Below are 19,810 nucleotides of genomic sequence, written 5' to 3'. Positions count from 1 at the left end.
AATCACATACCATGGCATATTGTGGGGAGGGGGAAGTGGGGAGGGATAGCATTAGGAGATATACCTAATGTAAATGATGAGTTAATGGATGCAGCACACCAACATGGCACATGTATACATATGTAACAAACCTGCACGTTGTGCATATGTACCCTAGAACTTAAAGTATAATAATAAAAAAAAATACACTAAATCTACCCTGCCTGTGCTCTAGAAATGGAAAAGCAAAGCCTAGATGACAGCACATCCTTTTACAGCAAGGTTAAATGAATATTCTAAGCCCATTGTTGAGACCTACTACTCAGAAAAAGACTTCTAGCCACCCAAGAGCTCACTGGAGATGCACAAGGAGATTAATGTTGTCTTTATGTCTGCTAACAGAACATCCACTCTGCTTCCCATGGATCAAGGAGTCATTTCAACTTTCAAATGTATTATTTAAGAAATATATTTTGTAAGGTAATGGCTGCCATGGAAAATTATTCCTTTGACAGATCTGGGCAAAATAAATTGAAAAACCTTTGGAAAGGATTCACCATTCTAGCTGCCATTAAGAACATTCATGGTTCATCAGAGGAGGTCAAAATATCAACTTTAATAGGAGTTTGGAAGAAGTTAGCTCCAATTCTCATGGATGAGTCCAAGGGACTCAAGACTTCAGTGGAGGAAGTAACAGGAGATGTTGAAATAGCAAGAGAACTAGAATCAGAAGTAGAGCCTGAAGATGTGACTGAATTGTTACAATACCATGATAAAACGTGAAGGGATAAGGAGTTTCTTCTAATGAATAAGCAAAAATAGTGGTTTCTTGAGATGGAATGTACTCCTGGTGAAGATGCTGTGAACACTGTTGAAATGAGAACTCATCTAAAATATTCCATAAACCTAGATAAAAAATCAGTGGAAGGATTTGAGAGGATTGACTCCAATTTTGAAAGAAGTTCTACTGTGGGTAAAATGCTATCAAACAGCATCACATGTTACCAAGAAATTGTCCATAAAACAAAGATTAATCGATGTGGCAAACTTCATTGTCTTATTCTGAGAAATTGCCACAGCCACCCCAACTTTCAGCAACTATCACCCTGATCAGTCAGCATCTATCAGCATAGAGATAAGACCTTCCACTAGCAAACAAATTAAGACTCACTGAAGGCTCAGATGATCACTAACATTTTAAAGTATTTTGTAACTCAAGTAGGTACATTGTTTTAATAGACATAACGCTATTGCATATTTAAGACTACAGTATAAACATAAGTTTTACATGCACTAGGAAACCAAAAATTTATATGACTTGTTTTATTATGGTGATCAGAAACTGAATCCACAGTATCTCCAAGGTATGCTTATAACTATCTTCCCTCAGTTTACTGAAAATATGCTCTAGTATTTATATTTATAGATGCTAATGAGCATGTACAATGAGGATGCTTTAGATTTAGAGAGCAGTATCAGGAAATCTGTGAATTGCAAAGTCGCCTGTCAAAAAAGTTGCTTTTTAATTCATTTTTAAAATAAGAGTTTATGATGTAATTGCCTCAGCTTGTCCCCAGTTTATTGAACTGATGGACACAACATGCTCTTTCTAAAGCGAGTCCATTTTTAAGATGTGGTCCACTCTCTTTAGAGACATAACATCAAGAAAGCAATGCTGAAACATACGTAGGGAATTCTGAATTTAAAAATTGACTTTATTCTGAAAATCTAAAGAGCAGTTGTTTCAAGAGACCACTTTAAAAAACTACAACTGCACACACACATAGCTATCATGTTGCTAAGATACCACACAAAATACACCCAACTATTAATATAGTTGAAATGTGGCCGACGACCTATGTCCTGAGAGCAGACCCAGTCATTCAGAGAGGACAGGAGAAGGATGACAAAACAGAGCTTTTCCCCCTCATTGCTAATGGTAGGGATTATTTAAAAGAGTTTTGAAATTGTTTTCTCACTTCACTTTTTATACTGTTCTCTTGGTGCATGGCACCCCTCTCCACTGACAACCACAAGCCCAGGGCCTTGCTATTCTTCACTTCCCCTTCTGTATTCCCTATCGTCTTCTCCAGACTCACTACCAGAAACCATTTACTTCATTTTCCTGAAACCACATTTCAGAATCTATTTGTGGGATGACTCTTGGGTTGAAGTTAGAAAAAAGACAATTAAACCCTGTGTCTGATATTCGTCTGGTAAGAAATTGTAATAGTCCTTTGCTTAAATTACATGATGATAATGAAGAATAAAATTTTAAATATAAACCATAGGAATGCATGATGTCAGTTAAATTGCAAGCCAAATTCTAAGTATTATTTTGTTGTGCCAATTTACAAATGTGTGAAGAACTCATAGCCCATTAACACTTTGATAATTCTATACATTTTAGCTAGCAGATAATAACTAACCCTAATGAATCTCTAATTGGTAAAATTTTAGGTAGTCCTATAAGCACGGGTGAAAAAGAGTCAGGAATTTGGAAGAAATTTACTCTGTGCAAGGGATGAATCATCTAGACAGTAAGCTTCTCAGAGTCTGCCAACATCAGGGTCCCAAAAGCTCATCCTAACTTCTCAGTTTTATTTCTATCTTTCTTTTTTCCAAAATTACTTCTTATTTGCAATATGTATATTATATACATGTATATATATTTCTTTTACACACATACCTTTTATAAATTAGAAGTAACTGAAATACATATAATTTAGTAAAAAAGTAATTTTGAAGTACATATGAATATGTAATACATATACATAGTTTTATGGCAAGAACAAATGAGACTTCATGTGTTTCTAGGGGAGTTTCTATCAGTGGTTTCTGAGGAGAAGATGACAAGGGATAGCAGTTCATTAGTAAATGTCATCTGTCAATGGTAAGGAATGAATGGTCCTACCCAAGTGGTCACTCTGACTATAGTGTCTAGTATAGCCATACAAAAACATTAGCTCTGAAAAATAATTCAAGTCATTCTTGAAAATGATTCAGTCATTGAATCAAGTCAATTATTCAAGTCCATAGTTTCTCCTATTTGAGAAAAGGCCAGCCATTTTCTTCCTTAAATAAGAGGCATATAATCTAACTCTGCATCTTAAGAAGCATGGGTGATGTTCAGCTACAAAATTTAGAACACAGTTTAGACTGATAAAATAGGAAAGGCTACACAAAATGACATATGAGAGTGCCCTCTGCAGAAGGCCAAAGAGCCAACAACTCAACTGGAGTGAGAATGAACTGGATAACTTCATGCTCATGCTATGTCTTTGTAGCGCCTAAAAGTAAGATGATGGTAAGGATAATTTGATACTGTGCTTTAGGTTAAGAATATTTCTCCTTACCACATTTCTGCCAAAAATGTCTTGTAACCTCACTAGGGCATTTAGGTCAAGTATGTAAGGTCTAATATTACAGGTCTTTACTCCACAGTCCTCTTTGTTCCCACCCCAGCCAGTTACTATAATGTCTGAAATTTCCTCAAGGTATGTGAGTCTTGATGGTAAGTTCAAGAACGCTTGGACACAAGGCATTAGGAACACTAAATGCTACTTGATCAGGGAAGCTTATGATGGGCTAAGAGTAGATATCCTGGGCAACTGGAGGGCAGCGTGCTGTCTATGTCAGATACCTATCACTGTATAACAAACTATCCAAATTTAGTGCCTTGAAACAACAATCACGATTTTGCACGTGGTTCTGCAACTTAGACAGGCTGGGTAGGAATGGATTGTTCCCATGTGGCATCAGCTGGGGCACTCAAGAGGTTACATTTTCCTAGTAGAGTGGAAGCAGGAAAAAAGAAGAGGCTATATTCAGTGGAAGCTCAGCTGAGCCTGCAAGAACAGTCTGATGCTTCAGCTGGGATGGCTGGAATATGCAGGGACCTGTTGGACAGCTCTCTCCCTGTTTCTATGCAGTCTTTCCAGAAGCGTAGCTGGATCTCTTTATAAGAGCTCCAAGAGAGTGAATGAAGAAGTTCCAGGTCTCTTAAGGCGTAGGCTTGGTACTGGCATAGTTTTACTTCTGTGGCATTCATAGTGCTCAAAACAAATCACAAGTCCACCCCCAATTTAAGGGGAAGTAAACAGATTCCACCTGTTGGATGGGAAGAGTAGCCAAAAAAAATAAAATAAAGTAGCCATCTTTAACCTACAATAATGTGCCTGCATATAAAGTTTGGCAGTCGCTACAAACCAGGTAGCAAGTAATTCCCAAGGGGGACTGAGAACAATCTGAAGATCATTGTTGCCATTGTTGTTTTCAGTTTTGCAGATTTCCAGTCAAATTCATTCATTACCATGTGCCTCTGGGCCTACACTTGGCCATTCAAAACCTTCTAAGCATCCATTTTCAGGGCAACAAAGTGCAGAACAGCAGTGACAAACTGCAGCCTACACTGGTTGTTTTTGTAAATAAAGTTTTATTGGAACATATCTCTACCCTGTCATTTACATATTGCTTATGGCCGCTTTTGCGCTGTAACAGCAAAGTTGAGTCATTGTGACAAAGACCTTATGGTCCATAAAGCCAAAGATGTTTACTTTATGGCCTTATTCGTTTGCTAGGTCTACTGCAACAAAGCACCACAGACTGGGTGGCTTAAACAACAGAAATTTATTGTCTCACAGTTCTGGAGCCTAGAAGTCTGAGATCAAGGTGTTGCCAGGGTTGATTCCTTCTGAGGGCTGGAAGAGAAGGATATGTTCCAGGCCTCTCTCATTGGCTTGTAGATGGCCATCTTCTCCCTGTATCTTTACATTGTCTCCCTTCTCTGCCTGAGTCCACATTTCCCTTTTCTTAGGAGGACACCAGTCATATAGAATGAGGACCCTTCCCAATGACCTCATTTTTAACTTACTTCTGTAAAGACTCTATCTCTAAATAAGGTCACATCCTGAAATAGTAGGGGTTAGGAATTCAACATATGAATTAGCAGGGGTTGAGGCATAATTCATCCCATAACAATGGCCCTTTACAGATACAGTGTGCTGAGGCCTGGAATAGAGGGGAAAAGGCTCAGCCAGCTGTTACAAGCCTTAAATTCCAGTTCAATTCTGCCCCTTCCTACTTGGGGCACTATGGACAAGTCACCAACACTGATTCTCTTTTTATATCAGTAAATTGGGTTCCATTGCACTGCACATGATGCAGAGTGATTGTAAGATCAAATTGCGATGCTGTGCAAGAGAGTAGCATGAAGAATAAAAGGTATTGCCTATGAGTTGTATTTCTATTATATATTCTTGGAATAATTTACTGCCATTCAACCCTGGGGCTTTGTGTATTTGAACTTGAGCTTGGCTCACTAATACACTTAGTGGGAAATATATTAGCAGCTTCCTCCTGGTTGAAGAAGGAAGTGGCTGCTGTGGTCCAACTTGTTAAATGTTTCTGAACCACTCTGCTCAGTATATAATGACCTATAGTTTTCTCAATAACTGAAGACTTCCTTCAGAAGCTTCCAACACAGTTTCTTCTTATGTGTCCCACCTGCCTACCTGGTTAACCCATTGCCTTGCATCATTTGGTAACTGTAGTTTGGGAGCTTGAGACTTCTGGTCTGACTAAAGTACAGGATCTTATTTTAGTTTTCTCTTTGTGTTCTGCCACTGGATAGCACAGTTAGTCTCAGATGCCCACCTGTACCTAAAAGTTGTTAGAACTAAACTCCTTCCAAAGCTTGACCCATCCTGGACCTTTACCTCCATCCTTGTGTTCTACCTCCCCCACCTCAGATAAGAAGCTAGGAAACTCATTCTTTTCCCTCTAACACTAAATTGTATAAGTCAGATCATTTCCATTCAAGACAGAGCTTCCTATGTCTCCTATTTGTATTAGACCTTGTAAGACACGTTGTTTAAGTAAGGAAGGTGTCTTAGTTGGTTCGGACTCTTATAACAAACTATCTTAATCTGGGTATCTTATAAAAAATAGGAATTAATTTCTCACAGTTCCAGAGGCTGGGAAGTTCAAGATCAAGCTACCAGTGGATTAGGTGTCTGGCAAGGGCTCACTTTCTCATAGATATTACCTTTTTATTGTGTTGTCCTCTTGATTAATGGGCTTCCTGTGTCTACTTTATAAGGGCATTAACCTAGGCATGAGAAATCACCTCCCAGAGGCCCCACTTCCTAACCATCATCTTGGGGGTTAGCATTTTAGCATATTATTTTGGAGGGATGCAGATATTCAGATCACAGCAGGAGGAAAGATGATTCCATTGATTCCATAAGATGATGTTATTGTCAGTTTGTCAGTTTTGTTGGGGAGTTGATTTTGTATTAGTTTGTGGTTTTCAACTTAAAAAACTGTTTTAAAAGAGCTCAGGAAAAATGGTACAAAGTTGTCAATCTAAAGTGGTACATGCAACTAAACAAAAAAACTCCCGAAAAGAACAATGAAATCATCTGACCTTAGCAAAGCTAACTATTAGTTTTGGCTGAGTGTTTAGGTAGATAATTCTATCCAGCTGTGCCAAGATAGCACTCATGTTGAATTTTTTTTTGACACAGGGTCTCACTGTGTCACCCAGCCTGGAGTGCAGTGATGGGATCACAAATCACTGCAGCCTCTGACTCCCAAGCTCCAGCAATTCTCCCATCTCAGCCTCCCAAGTAGCTGGAGCTACAGGCATGTGCATCATGCCTAGCTAATGTTTTAAACTTTTTGTAGAGACAGGATCTCACTATGTTGCCCAGGACGAATTTGAACCTGTGGGCTCAAGCCATCCTTCCACCTCGGCCTCCCAAAGTGCTGGGATTGCAGGCTTTACCACCACGCCCACCTGGAATTTGTTTTTAATGGAGAAAAATACAGTGCTGCTAATCTTATGTTGATACATTATGAAATGCCATGCAAATCTCTCCATGTCCATATGCTACCTTGTCTTTTTTTTTTCCTATTTTCTGGGCTTGAACTTTTTCAATGAATGTATCACTTGGCAAAGTCAATTTACTGAAATGAGTACGTGTCACTGTCATTCTGGAAAAGAGATGACAGTGCTGTATGCCATAGCCAAAAGTCACTCCTGTGCAGCATTTAACAATTCTGCCAGGTATCTGCTGAAGACTGCATGCCAAGGGACCTTGAAACTCTCAGCAGATGTGATTTTAACTTTGCCCACTACTCATAAGCGACTTCTATTTGCTCTGACATCTTAGCAGCAAACCCATACATACTCAATGTTAGCAGTGATATGAGTGACTCAGACATGGCTCTCATCAACTAAACTTCAAATCAATTGAGAATAAATATTTAAACAACAACAACTAAACCAGTTTCTTTGATTTCTGGGCTAATTCTAACCAATTCATCAAACTTTACCTTGGTGCTGCATTTATGTTTTGTTGAATTGAAATTTATGAAAAAGATTTAGCCAAAGACAAGCAAGAAATTAAAAACTGTAAAATGAGCTGAGGTCTCTAGTCTGTCATTTTAAAAAAGAGGGGAGGTCTCCAATTATCCAATAGAATAGAATTAATAAAAGTGATGTGTGTCATAATAGATTTTATTCCAATAGAACAACATTATTACCTCCGATCATAAATCACATGAATACTTTCTGGTAACCGAAAGGAAAAAATCCACACTGTTGATAATTGTATAGCTTCTCACATACCAAAATGTATGAGGGGTATATGCTACTTGTATCATTAAAATCTTATTATATTATAATGTAGTAATCTAATTTCTCTAAGTGCCTCATTATTTTTCATTTCAGCTGCCAAATGCACATATATTTTATGTTGTTAGTGAATTAAATGGAGACACACTAAGCAGATTGATATTCTGGATTCACTCTGTGATTTAAACATACTAATTATAGTGTAAAATAAGAAAAAATGTGCTATTTCCTGTAGGTCACACCCTGTGGTTTATAACACAGGCAATCTGTATTGTGCCTAGAAACATATTGCATACAAACAACTGGTGATAAATAATAGGATTTCAAATCAGTGTAGTTACATATTTAAATCAGAACCTTGGAGATGTCAGCTAAATTTGAGTTCTTAAACATGTCTGTGGGTAAATTGTGTTGTAGTGTGAATAGCTCAGCCTGGTGAGTGTATAGTCACTTAGTAACTACTCATTGTCCCCAGCGATAACATCACTTGGGTGATGACAGACATCATTAACATACAGAAATACAACAGAATGGTATATCGGCCAGCTGTGACTGGCTAACAAATCATAACAATACATAGTCACTAAAAAAAAAAAAAAAAAAAAAAAAAGATTCAGCTCCCAAGTGTTGGCAATGTTGGCTATGCTCGGTTGAGCTGTTCATCTGGTCATGGCAGAGCACCTTTACGTGTTGTCATCAGCTGTAAGTTAGGCTGATAGCTTTGCTGATTGTATTAGTCCATTTCTGCATTGTATAAAGAACTACCTGACACTGGGTAATTTATAAAGAAAAGAGCTTTAATTGGCTCATGGTTTTGCAGACTCTAGAGGAAGCATGGCTGGAGAGGCCTCAGGAAACTTACAATCATGGCGGAAGGCAAAGGGGAAACAGGCACATCCTACGTGGCTGGAGCAGAAGGAAGAGAGAGAGGAGGGGAAGGTGGCCACACACTTTTAAACAGCCAGGTCTCATGATAACTCACTCACTGTCATGAGAAGAGCAAGGGGAAAATCTGCCCCCATGATCCACTCATCTCCCACCAGAACTCTCCTCCAACACAGGGGACCACAATTCTAGACGAGATATGGGCAGGGACACAAATGCAAACCATGTCGGTAATCTTGGCTGGGGTCTCTCCATGTCTGAAACCTCAGCTGGGGCAACTAAGCTTACGTGGCTCTGGTGATTGGCCTCTCATCCTCCAGTAGACTAGCCTGGGCATAAGAAATCAAGCAAAAGCACTTAAGGCCTACTGAGGCCCGGACATGAAACTGCCACACCATCACTGGCACTGAATTCTATTGGTTAAGCCTGATTTAAGGGTGAAAAAATAGACTCCACCTCATGATTAGAGGAGCTGTAAGATCACATAGCAAAAGGGCATAGATATAGATAAGGGTAGGAAATTGCAGCTATGTTTGGAAGCAATCTCCAATTGATGGTGGACTGTTAAAGGTGATATTTTGCATAAATGTATTAAAAGAGTTCATCATGTCTATCAGTAGAATCAATGAGGGACCACAAACGTTACTGCCAGGGACTGGAGAAAGTTCATATTCTTCCCTCTAAATCTATGCCTCTTTTCATTCCTGTCCATGGGATCTTATAGAATGATTACACAAAGAGCCCGTGGCAAAATGGAATTCATTTATTCATTCATTGATAACTGCTGACAGGCCCTGACCATCCATGACCAGGTAGGTAGAGGACATAGATAAGAGCTGCTTAATATAGTCCTCTGACGAATCAGTAAGTCCTTTTGGAGAAAAGGCTATAGAGAAGAGATTGTTAATATGTTTAACACAGGAACCTTTACTCATGGAGGAAATGTGATTCAGAGAATATTCTGGACCTCTGCCCATCAAGATGAGCAATTATCCCTCTTTAGAATATCAGCAGCTAGAAAAGAGGGGATTAGAAGTAGGCCTAGCTTGCCTCTGGTATTTCAAATCCTAAAACTCAACATAAAAAGTTGATGACAACATCAAAAATAACAATAACAACAAACATAGTTTGAGGTTAGATCTTCTGCCAAAATCTCCATCAGACTAATGCAGGTGCTCCATGCATGTCACCAGCTTTGTTCTTCTCTCCTCACAGAGCCCTAACCCAATATGCTTGTGGTTTCACCCTTTAAAACAAACTGACAAACAAAAATACCCATGTAACTTCATAATAACTTTACCACCTGCAATATTAATCTGGCAGCTATGATGGTAGTGTCTCCCTCTTCCATAATATGTATAAAAGACTATCAGATGTTATCGATTTATATTTTTCCTCTGTTAAACCCAAGTTCATAATTTAATTCTAGGAAAGTAAGGTAAAATAACCAGAATCCCTGTATTAGAACTGCTAATCCCAGCTTTATCAATAAACGGCTGTGTGATCTTGAAGACTCAGCGAACCATATTTTCCTCTCTGCTTATTTCTCCTTATCAGCACTGACATATGTTTCAACTCTTGCAATTTATAAAAAATAAAACATAATTTAAAGCCTCCACTAATCCCCCCTTTCTATCTAGTGATCATGCTAACAGGCCCTGACCATCCATGACCAGGTAGGTAGAGGACATTGATAAGAGCTGCTTACTATAGTCCTCTGATGAACGAGTAAGTCCTTTTGGAGAAAAGGTTGTAGTCATTTCTAGAACTTCTAGATAGGCTTCTTAGTCAAATTTCTACTTTAATTCCCTTCATTTCCTCATGTTCAACTCATGTGTGAGCCTACTGTCATCTGGCATTAGCAACCCTCAATTCTACTAAATTCCTACTAAAACCATGAGTGACTTAATGTTATTAAATCCAGTAGAAACTTTTAAATTATCTTCTTTTATTGGCTGCTTAGAAATATTGATACTACTAGCCATATTGTTTCTTCTTAGAATACTCTCCATTTTTAATGTCTTTTCTCTTTCCTGGTACATCTTCCTCTACCTAATCAGAGTTCTTACCCTATATTCTTCTCTCTTCTGAATTCATACTCTCTCCAGTTTATCTGCATGTCTTCAATTATACCTATATGCTGTTAAATCCCAAATTGAGCTCCACACTCATATTTCCATATTCCCAGCTGTCCATGTTACCTATCTATTTGAATATTTCAGAGGCAGTTTAAGCCATTGCTTTTGGTGTTTTAGACATGAAGTCATTGTCCATGCCTATGTCCTGAATGGTATTGCCTAGGTTTTCTTCTAGGGTTTTTATGGTTTTAGGTCTAACATTTAAGTCTTTAATCCTTTAATCCATCTTGAATTAATTTTTGTATAAGGTGTAAGGAAGGGATCCAGTTTCAGCTTTCTACACGTGGCTAGCCAGTTTTCCCAGCACCATTTATTAAATAGGGAATCCTTTCCCCATTTCTTGTTTTTGTCAAGTTTGTCAAAGATCAGATGGTTGTAGATGCGTGGTATTATTTCTGAGGGCTGTGTTCTGTTCCACCGGTCTATATCTCTGTTCTGGCACCAGTACCATGCTGTTTTGGTTACTGTAGCCTTGTAGTATAGTTTGAAGTCAGGTAGCATGATGCCTCCAGCTTTGTTCTTTTGGCTTAGGATTGTCTTGGCAATGCAGGCTCTTTTTTGGTTCCATATGAACTTTAAAGTAGTTTTTTCCAATTCTGTGAAGAAAGTCATTCACAGTTTGATGGGGATGGCATTGAATCTATAAATTACCTTGGGCAATATGGCCATTTTCATGATACTGATTCTTCTTATCCATGAGCATGGAATGTTCTTCCATTTGTTTGTGTCCTCTTCTATTTCGTTGAGCAGTGGTTTGTAGTTCTCCTTGAAGAGGTCCTTCACATCCCTTGTAAGTTGGATTCCTAGGTATTTTATTCTCTTTGAGCAATTGTGAATGGGAGTTCACTCATGATTTGGCTCTCTGTTTGTCTATAAGCATAGCTATGCAGGACAGTTCTCCAGGTGGTCTTGGAGCAACTTATTTTCACTTCTTCTTGCTTGTAGTTCTCAAAAATAACTATAAAATGTGCAGGGAATGCTACATACTGATATAAGGAGGAACTGGCCAGGACATCCTGGACTCTGGTCCAGTCACTCTCAGAAACATGATGCCCTTCAATGCATTAAGTCCAGCAAGCCATGATGTCTTTCAGGTATAAAACCCAGAGTGGGCTCCTTTACTGGGTTCCTCAGCTGCTGTGAAAGTAGGACTCACACAGATGGAATTCCATTTAATCCTGGGCAGTTCTTTTGAGCCTTGGGGTGCCCACTTGCCCTGATTCCTAGGTTTCTACTGTCCCTTTCTGCCTATCTCTAAGTAATTAACCAGCTTCATGTAATTTGTTGTGTGGGCCAGTCTTCTGTCTCACTAGTTTCAGGTAAGTAGCAGAAATTGTAGTCCAAGATGCAGTGGGCTGAAGTAGTAATCAGTGCATAGTAAACTTGCTTTACACCCTTCCCCAAACAACTATCAAAACTACCAATAGAATTAAATGACATAGCAATTGAAGCATCTAGTATGTGCTTTGATTAGAAGTGCTCAGTAGAGTTATCTATAATAACCTTTTAACAACCCGAAAGGACAACTTGCAAACATATCATGGATTGAAGTATCACTGATAATGAAAGCACAAGGAAACACCAAGGAAATGGAAAACGGATACTTCTTTTATTACAAATACTTGTTCTTTATCAGTCACATTATGAAGAAATAAACAATAGTGATAATCACAACATATTCAATAAACCACTCTCCCATAAAACTTAATATTCTGTCATTAAGAACAATGTTTTGTATATAACAAGATATAATTAACCAATGACTGAATACATCTTTTTTGTGTAATATCTTAGCATATGTTTTCAATTAATGACAATATTTGCTGAACTTGTACATGTGCTAGTTCTTGTTCTAAGTACTTTACATATGTTAACTCATTTAATCCTCATAACATGTAAAGTAGATCCTATTTTCTTTATTGCATCAATATGTAAGCCAAGGCACTAAATGATTATGTAATTTACCAAGGTCACATACTCGGTAGGTGGAGAAATTTGGGCAATCTGAGTAAAAAATTCATGCTCTTTAACTAACGTATACACATGTAAACATACATATATTATGTTGCTTTTTTTAAACTAACAGCAGTATCTTTTCCGAAAACTAAGATTCCCATCTTAGAATGAAGTAACAATATGCTACCCCAAAATGTGCCACTTTGCCACTTCGGCATAAGGATTCCTTTGAGCCGGACACAGTTGAGAAGAAGCACATACAAGAAAAGCTCTGTCTCCTCTCCCTATTTGCCTAAAAACAGGGTATAAATTTACAAGTACATTTCTCCTCTCATTTCTGAAAGGAAGGACAAATACAATTATCAGACTTTAGACCCTTACCAGCCTAGAGACAGCACTGACAAAATCTATACAACAAACTTCAATAACTAGCCTTTCCATCATTAGTTTCCCATATATTTGCCTTCCCACAATTTGCTGCCCCTGGAGACTCAAGGTTCTTTGCCTTTGTCTTGTCAACACCTCTAAACTTTATTGTTCTCTGATGAAGATGCTATATAAGCTGTAAGCCATCTCTTGGAGAGTTACTCTTTCCCTGAGTAGCTGGTGAGTGTCTCACCAGACTGATTTCAGAGTGTCAGCCAAGAATGTAATCTCATTTGAAGTTCAGGGTCCTCTACCTAGCTTGTTCAGGTGGTTGTCACAATTTAGTTCCTCGAAGTTATTTCACTTATTTTCTTGTTGGTTGTTGGCTGGGAGTCACTCTCAGCTCCTATATACTAACCTCAAACCCTAGCTACATAGCCCTCTCATAACCTGGCAGTTTACTTCTGTAAGGCCAGCAGAAGAATAACGTAACATAATCTTGGAAGTCACTTTCTCATCACACTTCTCATAGACCATAATCTAATCAAGGCTGTAACTATGCCACTATATTCACAGGCTGCACGCGCACAAAGGTAAGGGGATTGTCCTGGGTATATACACCAAGGGTAGAAAATTTTAGAGACTGTTTTAGTCAGGATTCTCCAGAGAGACAGAACCAATAGGAGATTTTATATATATATATATACACACACACACACACACACACACACATACATACACACACACATATATATACATACACATACAGCTTTCTCTCTCTCTCTCTCTCTCTCTCTCTCTCTGTGAGTTTCAGCACAGTTCCTACATCTTTGAGCTTCAATTTTCTTATACTTAGAATGGGAACACATTCTAAAGAGAGAGAGAGAGAGAGAGAGAAATGAGAAGGGGAATTGGCTTACGTGATTATAGAGGCTGAGGAGTCCCACCATAGGTTCTAAGTGCTCAGTAGAGTTATCTATAATAACCTTTTAACAACCCGAAAGGACAACTTGCAAACATATCATGGATTGAAGTATCACTGATAATGAAAGCACAAGGAAACACCAAGGAAATGGAAAACTGATACTTCTTTTATTACAAATACTTGTTCTTTATCAGTCACATTATGAAGAAATAAACAATAGTGATAATCACAACATATTCAATAAACCACTCTCCCATAAAACTTAATATTCTGTCATTAAGAACAATGTTTTGTATATAACAAGATATAATTAACCAATGACTGAATACATCTTTTTTGTGTAATATCTTAGCATATGTTTTCAATTAATGACAATATTTGCTGAACTTGTACATGTGCTAGTTCTTGTTCTAAGTACTTTACATATGTTAACTTATTTAATCCTCATAACATGTAAAGTAGATCCTATTTTCTTTATTGCATCAATATGTAAGCCAAGGCACTAAATGATTATGTAATTTACCAAGGTCACATACTCGGTAGGTGGAGAAATTTGGGCAATCTGAGTAAAAAATTCATGCTCTTTAACTAACGTATACACATGTAAACATACATATATTATGTTGCTTTTTTTAAACTAACAGCAGTATCTTTTCCGAAAACTAAGATTCCCATCTTAGAATGAAGTAACAATATGCTACCCCAAAATGTGCCACTTTGCCACTTCGGCATAAGGATTCCTTTGAGCCGGACACAGTTGAGAAGAAGCACATACAAGAAAAGCTCTGTCTCCTCTCCCTATTTGCCTAAAAACAGGGTATAAATTTACAAGTACATTTCTCCTCTCATTTCTGAAAGGAAGGACAAATACAATTATCAGACTTTAGACCCTTACCAGCCTAGAGACAGCACTGACAAAATCTATACAACAAACTTCAATAACTAGCCTTTCCATCATTAGTTTCCCATATATTTGCCTTCCCACAATTTGCTGCCCCTGGAGACTCAAGGTTCTTTGCCTTTGTCTTGTCAACACCTCTAAACTTTATTGTTCTCTGATGAAGATGCTATATAAGCTGTAAGCCATCTCTTGGAGAGTTACTCTTTCCCTGAGTAGCTGGTGAGTGTCTCACCAGACTGATTTCAGAGTGTCAGCCAAGAATGTAATCTCATTTGAAGTTCAGGGTCCTCTACCTAGCTTGTTCAGGTGGTTGTCACAATTTAGTTCCTCGAAGTTATTTCACTTATTTTCTTGTTGGTTGTTGGCTGGGAGTCACTCTCAGCTCCTATATACTAACCTCAAACCCTAGCTACATAGCCCTCTCATAACCTGGCAGTTTACTTCTGTAAGGCCAGCAGAAGAATAACGTAACATAATCTTGGAAGTCACTTTCTCATCACACTTCTCATAGACCATAATCTAATCAAGGCTGTAACTATGCCACTATATTCACAGGCTGCACGCACACAAAGGTAAGGGGATTGTCCTGGGTATATACACCAAGGGTAGAAAATTTTAGAGACTGTTTTAGTCAGGATTCTCCAGAGAGACAGAACCAATAGGAGATTTTATATATATATATATACACACACACACACACACACACACACATACATACACACACACATATATATACATACACATACAGCTTTCTCTCTCTCTCTCTCTCTCTCTCTCTCTCTGTGAGTTTCAGCACAGTTCCTACATCTTTGAGCTTCAATTTTCTTATACTTAGAATGGGAACACATTCTAAAGAGAGAGAGAGAGAGAGAGAAATGAGAAGGGGAATTGGCTTACGTGATTATAGAGGCTGAGGAGTCCCACCATAGGTTCTCTGCAAGCTGAAGAACCAGCAAATCTGGTAGTGTAGCTCAGTCCAAGGCCAAAGGCCTTAAAACCAGGGAAACTGATGGCACGACCTTCGGTCTGAGGTCAAAGTTCCAACAGCCTGGGAGGCCACTGGTGGGAATCCTGGAATACAATGGCCAGAGAACCTGGAACTTTGACATCTTAAGGACAAGAGAAGAAGGGTGTTCCGGCTCAAGAAGAGGGAACCCCAATTCACTCTCACTCTGCTTTTTTGTTCCTTATGGGTCCCCAGCTGACTGGATGGTGCTCATTCACATTGAGGGAGAATCTTCCCCACTCAGTCCGCCAACTCAAATGCCAGTCTTTTTCATAAATACCCTCACAGACACACCTAGGGCAGCTCAAGTTTTCTAACCAAATGCCAAACTAACTGGGTTTCTTTCTTATCAGAAAAGGAATCAACTCCTTGTCTAAGAAAACATTGACAAGCAGCTATCTGGGTATCACTTAATCCAGTCAAGTTGACATCCAAGATCAACTGTCACAGGGACCATCTTAGAATTCTGCTACTACAAGGAGAAAGATAGCAAGATGAACAAACTATAATACTAAGTGGTTTCTGTTGCATAAAAAAGAAACATGACTTCTCCACTACACAGTTTAGGACATTAAATATGTCCACCATTGAGCCAAGTATAGAGCCAAAAGTAGAATAATGAAAGACATATCTAAAAATGTAAAATGATGGAATTATCTTAGAAAATTAAAAAGCCTTGAAGGATAAGTCCAAGAATCCTGAAATGTGGCTACTACAGTGCTAGAAAAAAAAATAAAGTAATGACAAACAGGCAGTAAATAAACAAAAGAAGGATAAAATGACTACACTGAAAACAGACTGAGTTTATAGGTTTCTCAGTCCTGATCAATGTTAAAAGAAACAAAATCAACATAGTATGGTAAAATCTATGAAGTTAAAGAGTCAAGAGAAAAATCTACAAGTATTTAGAGAGAAGTTAACTTCAAAGAAATAAATTTCATATTGACACTTACTGTATCACTTGTTACACTAAAATCTAGAAATACTGGAATCACTGCTAAGAAAAACGAATTTAATTCAGCAGTCCTGTAGACAGCCAAGATGTCATTCATCTGTCAGGGTATAAGCAGGTATTTGAGAATGTAGAAGTCTGAGAGGGTGTGACCCACATAAAAGATCTTAAGGAAATACTTGTGTAAGTTTTTAACATAAATGAAGCAAAACCAAGACTTCGCAATAGAGGAAAATAAAGAAGACCTAAAACAGTGTTTAGCAATGAACCTTACAATTAATACACAAAATTGGAATAGATGATAATGGACCATCCAGAAATATGTGATGCAAGAGCTTAAAACAAAATAAGATATTCAGGTCAGGCACAGTGGTTCATGCCTGTAATCCTCAACATTTTGGGAGGTCAAGGCAGGAGGATTACTTGAGTCCAGGAGTTTGAGACCAGTCTGAGCAACATTGTGAGACTTTGTCTCTACAAAAAAGAAACAAAATTAGCTGGCCATGGTGGTATGTGCCTATAGTCCCAGCTACTAGGGAGGCTGAGGTGGAAGGATTTCTTGAGCCTGGGAGGTTGAGGCTGCAGTGAGCTGAGATTATGCCACTGCACTCTAGCCTGGATGACAGACCAAGGCCCTGTCTCAAAAATAAAAATAAAAAATAAAGTACTTAGAAAAATACTTGTAATAAAAAAGGCAACATTTTGAAGACAACATAATAGCAATCAACCTGTATGGAACATACTAATAGAAGCTAACTGGAAAATGCAAATATTCAAGATATTCCAGGAGAACCAGATAAAAGTGTAGTCTTCAATATGCTTTATTCAGAATTAAACAATTTTAGTAAGCTAAAAAAAAGAGTATGGAGGAGTTTAAAATAAAAAAATAATACAATTAAGAAAAAAATTTAGTAGACATATGTATTCACATCTCTGGAACAAATAATACAAAAGTTTTGTATACATATGGAATATTTATTAAAATCAATATGAATTTATTCACAAAGAAAACTTTAACAAATTTAAAACGCAGAGGTCATGTTTTCTAATCATAATCCAACAAATACAGAAATAAATAGTAAAAATGTAGAAAGGAAATTATTTGGAAACCAAGATGTATTCCTAACTAACACTTAAAAAAAAAAAAGGCCAGGTTCAGTGGCTCACACCTGTAATTCAAGTACTTTGGGAAGCCAAGTTAGGAGGATTGCTTGAGCCTGGAAATTCAAGATCATCCTCGTCAACACAGTTAGACCCAATCCCTACAAAAAAAGATTTTAAAAATAGTTGGGCATGGAGCACACACCTGTAGTCCTAGCTAGTTTGGAGGGTGAGGCAGGAGGATCACTTGAGCCTGGAAAGTTGAGGCTGCAGTGAGCCATAATCATGCCACTGCACTTCAGCCTGAATGACAGAGCAAGACCATGTCTTTAAAAAAAAAAAAAAAAGAGAGAGAGAGAGAGGGAGGGAGAGAGAACCACCTAGAAATAAACCCACACATGGTCAGTTAATTTTCAACAAAGGTGCCAAGAATACACAATGGGGAAAGAACTGTCTTCAATAAATGGTGCTGAGAAAACTGTATATGAACATGCAGAATGAAATTAAACTTTTATCTCATACCACATGCAAAAATCAACTGAAAATGGATTAAAGACTTCAACATAAAACTTGAAACTATAAAACTACTACAATAAAACATAGGAAATCTCCATGACAGTATTATAAGCAATGATTATTTTTATTATGACCCCAAAAGGACAGGCAACAAAAGCAAAAATAGATAAATGAGATTTAATCAAATTTAAAACTTCTGCATAGCAAATGAAACAATCAATAGATTGAAGAGACAACCTATGGGATGGGAGAATATATATGCTTGCAAATCATACATCAGATGAGGAGTTAATATACAAAATATATAAAAACCTTTTTCACCTATGAAATAAGAAAGAAAGAAGTTTTTATAATTACACCCTTTGGGTATGTTTGCATAAAGTTATTCATAGCATGTATAATGGATATAATGTTCGTATACCTGAAACCACCTTTGCAAAGATTATGACAGTGACAGAAGTCTAGCATGGCTTACTCCATCTTGCTTCTAGCCTCAGAGCCTGAGTGTCCTCACTCATTATTGGGCATAGGCCAAGCTAACCATGAGAGGAACTTAGTTTATAGTTTAACTTTGAAGCAAGGATGATAATAGTCCCTCCTTAAAACTAACCCCCTGTTTGCTCAGGGACTGCAACTAAACTAACAAAAGGCCATGAGATTGGGATTATGGGAGGGGCCTGAATTCTGCTAAAATGTCAGCGTAAAGAGTAACCAGACATTATTCCCTAGCTTGCTTCTCTGTAATTCCTTGCTGCTTGGGAGTCATGTGGCCAGAGGTCACAAGATTTGTGACTTCCCCAATTGCTTCTATAGATAACGTCACTATTTAGAGCCTTAAGATTGTTCTTTTGAGATATTATTCAAACTTTTGCATTGTGGTGACCAACTGACTCTACCCAGCCCCTTGATTCATAACTCAAACTGTCCCGTGGCCCCCACCCAGAGGCTGGCTCAGCACACAAGGACTGCTTTCCACACCCCTATGTTTTCGTCCCCAGTCAATAAGCATTACCCATTCCCTAGCCCTCTGCCCACCAAATTATCCATAAAAACCCTTGCTCTGAGTTCCTGGGAAGGCTGATTTGAGGAATAAACTCCCATCTCTTGCTGGGCTAGCCCTGCGATAATTAAACTATTTCTCTACTGCAATACCATTGTTTCAGAGGATTGGTTTCCTTTGTGTAGCAAACAAGAAACAATCAGGCAATTACATACCCAACAAAATTTACTATGTTAAAAGAAAAAAAAAATCCCAGTGTGTATCAAATCTAATCCAAAAATATTCAGTTCTTTGAAGCAGCTAGTTAAGTCAAACACAATGATTAAGAAGATCTGTTTATCAAACCAGAGTGTGAATTTGAAAAATTACTGAGCACTGATAAAAGTAAAACGAGAATAACAAAAGATATTCAAAGAACTATCTAACTATCCAGTATGTGATGATGT

The sequence above is a fragment of the Mandrillus leucophaeus genome, unplaced genomic scaffold (assembly GCF_000951045.1).
Source record: "Mandrillus leucophaeus isolate KB7577 unplaced genomic scaffold, Mleu.le_1.0 Scaffold126, whole genome shotgun sequence".
In the NCBI taxonomy this organism is placed as follows: domain Eukaryota; kingdom Metazoa; phylum Chordata; class Mammalia; order Primates; family Cercopithecidae; genus Mandrillus; species Mandrillus leucophaeus.
The sequence above is the reverse complement of the archived record's forward strand: the minus strand, read 5'-3'. Positions refer to the sequence as shown.